Raw genomic sequence first — 6,000 nt, 5'->3', positions numbered from 1 at the left:
TCATATTGAAACTCCTATAAATATTTGAACTAATCCTTTTGATATCTAAAGGTTTTTCTTTTTTTTTTTTTTTAATATACAATGGAATTAAAAGTTAAAGTATGATATAATAAAAGATAGAGGAGGAAAGAATTTTCTTAACTTGGGGATAACTAAAATGCACAGGTATTCTAATTTTTCTTAATAATTTAATTCAAAGATGATTTATAAGTCCTCAGCTTTGTTAGTGAAGTACATTACACTCTAAAACCTGTTGCTAAACAGACCTCCATTCTACCTGCCTATGGATCACTGCTCATTAAGCAAGCCTCTTTTGCTACCATGAGCCAGCTTTTGTAAATATATTGTTAAAACACATTGCACAAGAAAAGTTTCCAGTTGCAACTGATTAAGAGATGAAGTTAATAATTGCTATTCAATGAGTGTGATGAACCAAGTTATTAGAATGTATATGTTAATACAGATAATAATTTCTTCTCTTAATTAATATCAAAACTAATACTCGTCTAAGAGAAATCTGACCTTATCCATCTAGTGTTTACCTTTGAAATCAATAGATGGTAATGTCTTTCTCTGAAGGAGTCAATACCGGTTTATTGTGAGCATGATGAATACTTCTATAAAAATTTGTGTAAGAATATGTTGACAAACATATGAAGAATTATGAGAAATGGGATTTGATTCATAATCTAACTTTTCTACCTGATAACAAGACTTGATTGGATGTTATTTTTAAATGTTATATTTAGAAACTTTGACCTATTTTTGGTTGATGATTTATTCATAAACATTTTCTTTATTTTTTTCTATATCATATATGTTTATTGCCCACATGATTTTGCTTAAGATAATTCCAGTCTACTCTGAAAAGTGAGCAAGTGTTTAAAAATTCAATACAAAATGTTGTTATCTCATAAAAGTGCCTGAGCAGGAAAAAAGATTATTTTTTCTTCTGTGACAAGATCAAATCATGTTATCTACAGATAGACATAAAAGACTGTAGCTCTATCTCCAACAAGCTTTGTACTTTTGCAGAGTAACCTGGTCAGAACCCACCTCTCTTACACCCAAGTAACCATACGTTGTCTGGGAGTCTTTCCCCTCTCAGATTTTTGTCAATCCTTTCACAACAGGAAACTTGAATATATTTTTTTTTTTAATTTTGTCTAAATGGTGGATATATACCACCAAAAGCAGATTACATGGTATTTACTTAGCCTCAACATTTTTATCATATTTTTTCTTCTTTCACCACTGTGAAAAAACTCAAAGTTAATCCTTGTGCAGAGTATTTATCTGTCGGTAGGCACTTGGTGAAGAAGATTACATTTCAAGTCTTGAAGTTTCATGAGTGCAATACTGCATGCTTAAAAACCATATCTTTGATATTTAATGGTGCCATTTAACACTTGAACAGGCCATAGCCAGGAATAAAATTTACTTCTGTTTGACTAACAGGTTTGATTTTGCCAGAAGTGTGACCAGATAAATAAAAAGTGATTAAAATTAATGAAGCTGTGAAAACCTTGAAAGCCTCAGATAAACAGAGAATTTTTAAGCCTAGTGAGTTTTCAAGTCCTAAGAGAGCTGAATGAAATTCTTACCAAATTCCTCACCCTAGAACATGCAGAGACTTAAAACAGCTGAGTTCCATTCCCATCATACTATTTCTGTATTGAAGACAACAATCTATTTCCCTGTCAGGTTTCACAAAATGAAACAATCGACACCCTGGACTGAAATACTGTCAGCTTTCAAGCTGCAGTTCCATCCTGGTAAGTCAGCACGCCAGCCTTAACAGTAAGGAGCTTGTGAGCTCTTCTACAACAGGCTTGAAAGGGTGAAGATAGGTGAATGAGATATGGAAGATGAGTCTTTCAATGATTCACTTTTACTTCTGTGGATAGTATTTGATCATCACTGGTCTCCACACATTTAGATGAGCATGCTATTAATATTATATTGAACAATTGTGTTATTTTTGTACAGACAGCTTTGTAAAATAATAAAATATTGAGCTCCTCAAAGATCTTTTGTGTATGTTTTTGCTACTTTAGCATGATAAAACTTCACTTGTGAGGTTTGAGCTCTCACTTGTGCAGGACTCTAGTGTCTCATCTTTATTATGGCATGGGAATATAAAAACCACCAGGAGGAAGTCCTGAGAAGGAGTATCTTTTACTCCTCAGATAACTCAGTTAATCACAAAGGCCAAAACTAACTTCACAAAGTAAGTTAAAGGAATTCTCCTCCTTCCTACCAGCTTGTTCTTATGAGCCAATTTGCCAGCTTTGGTCCTGGAGGTCCTCCAGAGATGAGTGAACTTTATTCTGTCTATCTTGAGCTTCACATTCAGTGGCAAATATTTTGCTCACATCCACATATTCAGAAATTAAAAATGTATAAAAATACCCCTCCTCAAAGTATTTACTTAATGAGATGATTAGAACAATTTTTTTGAGTGGTAATAAAGTCCAGCGACGATGACCAAGGAAAATGGGACCTTGCTGCCCATTTTAATTTCCTGAAGGACCTGATGAAGGATTGATATGTTCCACACTCAGCAGTGATTTCTAAGAATGCAATACAAAAAACAGTGTGATTTTGTTTGTATAGCAGTAAGCAAATTGTACAGGTCCTACAAAAACTACAAAGCAATCTGTCAGAAGTAATCATTCAATGTCCTTGGGAGAGCTGATGGATTGTGATTGCCATGAAGATTTCTCTCCTGCTTTTAAGCAGTGACAGGACTTGGCTGGACTTAGAAGTGTAGTTCATGTTTCGAGGGTGAAGCAGAAATTCTACGTGATGCTAGAAAATCACCTAACATGTAGATGGACCTTTACACATGAATTGCATGGGAGTAAATGAAAATTTCACAGGGTGAAGTCTGATAGCGAACTTGAGAGCCATGTGACATTCATCAAGAATATGTACTGCTAAGAGGAGTTTGGCATACTGACAGCTGCTTTCACTCTATGCATACAGAGTTTAGCCATATAGGTGAAAAAGTATGTATTGCGTTCTTCCTTGATGACTCTGACTAATTGAATTAATAAGATCCAGCATAATATCACCTTTTTTTTCTTACAAAAAAAAAAAGCATGGGTTCAGACACCATGACATGGGTGATGCCAAAAGGGAAAAGCATCAATATTTAAAGAGTTCTGGTAAAATTTAGGTCTGCACTCCTGAACTTCAAGTCTTAACCTAGGATAAAATGGTTTTGATTTCCACCTGATCATTATTGCTGCACCATCCAGAAAAATAAATACCAGTTTGGAAAACCATTTTGCAATCATGCAATTTAATTTTTAAATTAGTTGATTTGGTTCCAATTTGGGATGTTATGACTCATGCCCTATTTAATCTAATTAATATGGAAATTAAGACTAAGGCTAAAACAAATAATTTCCCACCAACAAACATACTCAGATAAAGAGATTTGGAAATGTATTCTCCCACTGCTTTTTAAAAGCATGCAGTGACTCTTATACAGTGGTCTGAAATTAGTGATATATACCTAAAACCCTCAGTAAATAAAGCATTTCAAAAGAAGGTGTCTCAGTATTTCTCATAGTCTTTAGTATTAGTTTTCAAATCACTTTTTTGCATGGAAATTGTTGGATCATGTTTCTAAAACACTGGAATGTCCAAGGTCACTAACACAATATTAAGGATTACATCTGGAAACCACACTGATGTATTTCAACAGTGAATTTGCAAAAAACTCTGGTTTTTATTAAAGTTGAATAGTAACTAAAAATCAAATAGATACAAAAATTATACAACAATTTGCAAATGTCTATGTCTTGTTATCTTTTGGGGAATTCCTTGTAATTTATGTTAGATTTACTGGAAGTATTTAAGCATATGTATTTTAAAATAAATCATTAAATTAATATTTGTTTAGAAAAGATGAATTTGCCATTGATTATGAAATCATTTTTTCTTGAGATGAAACTTTAAAGGAGTTCATCTGGAAAGCTGAAAGAGCTTAGGGAACACAAAGCTCAGCTGACTGACTTTGCATACCTTCATTAGTAAGAACTTTGTATTGCCTGCAGAAACTTAACATTTTTACATTCAAATCTTCTCTAGCTTAGGGAGAAGCATTATGGAGCTAAATTTGTACATGGAAAAATCTCTGGATATCGTTCTGAATTAATATATCTGAAGGCATTGGAATTTGTTACACTGCATTGCATGGAAGTCTGTAACTCAAAATCAGATCTTGAAGAATAGAAATGGAGACAATAAATGTCTTTGTCAATTTTCCATTAAAAAAATATTCAGAGATTTTGAATACATTTTGCACAAGCTAATTAGAAGAATGAATCATAATAAAGGCTTTATAGAGAAGTTCTTAATTTACAACTTACTACTTGCAAGCATATTATCCTTTTAGAATGAAATTATTGTTCTAGGAATTTTATAAAATTTGTTGAAAAAGAATAATTATAAAAATAGAAAGTAAGTATTCACAAGCCATGGTGCTTGCTTTTTGCATATCTTTAAAATATTAACACTTCATCTTTTCTTCAGCTTGTAAAAATTTGTGTCCTTTTTAATAATAATGCCAATTGTCCTGACATGTATTTGGAGTGAAAGCAATAGGTGTTCTAGGGTATCAGGAAAAAAAAACCAAACTAATTTAAAAATACTTTTATAGACACTTTCCTAGCCAGATGGAGGATTCTGTACCAGGCCAGCTATGCAGCTGTTTTTGACTGAGAGATTGATGCTTGTATGCAGATGTGTGTAACTCTTCTGCTCGAGACCTGGTGATCTCGTCGTGCATGACAGGCTGAGGGCTGAAGTCTGCAGTCTATATCCAGGAGAATTCCCACTGCACACACAGGGTTTAATGACTTCACAGGAAGCTTTGTCAGCAGCTGTGAGACAGGAATTATCGCTGCCTCATGACAATGCAGGCGTCAGCTAGTTACCCTCAGTTCAGTTTTGACCCAATAATTCATTTTTATGAAACTCCAGACATTAAAAAGTTTGGTTCTGTGATTCAATGTAGTTATTCTCTCAGAATTTCCATGTGGAGTATTTCTCTCCAGGTTTTTTATATGTTTGTTCTAAAATTGTTCCTTTAGACTGAGATTTGCAGTTTCAAATAAGGCTTTTCCTGGTCTAAAAAAGGGAATGGAATTTGAAGTAGAACAATCTTATAAAGCTAAACTCTAACAAACATATCAAATTATATTTTATTGCACCTTACTGATCAGGTGTTTTCAGAAGCTTTTTTTTTTCTAAAACACCAACCCCAAAACTCAGCTATAAAACCATTTACTGTGACTATGTTTTTCAAGATTAAAGAGTTCATATGATGAAATTAACATATCTGAAACAGGGCTGATATCACTAATGGATATTGATTCAGTAGGCTAGGTAGAACTCTATTAAACTATGTTGAACTATTGTTTAATAAGGCTATTCTCATGTTTATCTTCACCACAAAGAAATGTGTATTCCTGTTTAAGTATTAAAGTCACCCTCTCAGAAGGTCATGAAGCCATTTAAATAGAAGAGAGCTAGATATTTATTCACATACAGTAATACTAAGGATTTAAAAAGAAAAAAATTCAGAATCTTGAAATTATATTTCTCCTAGTGAGCATTCATGACGTATTATTACAACAATATATGTGACAATTAAAGAAAGGGCATTTCCTTTGCTTGAAAGATCATATGAGAGATATCATTGGAGAAAAAGATTAGATTGATTGTATTGATTGAAATTCAGTGTAGGTATTTCTCCCTAACTCCATCTTTTTAACAACAATAGTAAAATAAATCTTACCAGTTGTCAGTGAGTAAAGGCTTCAGTGACTGATCACTGACAAAGGTCTTTGAGGGGATTTTTTTGCAAAGCACTCTCTTCATGTGTCTTTTCTACAGGGGCCATTTATTTTTCACTTGGAAAATTACAATTTTCAATAAACTCATTGTTCTCAATAACTCATTATTGGACTCTATTTCAAGTCAGTA

Source organism: Haemorhous mexicanus, chromosome Z (assembly GCF_027477595.1).
Source record: "Haemorhous mexicanus isolate bHaeMex1 chromosome Z, bHaeMex1.pri, whole genome shotgun sequence".
In the NCBI taxonomy this organism is placed as follows: Eukaryota; Metazoa; Chordata; class Aves; order Passeriformes; family Fringillidae; genus Haemorhous; species Haemorhous mexicanus.
The sequence above is the reverse complement of the archived record's forward strand: the minus strand, read 5'-3'. Positions refer to the sequence as shown.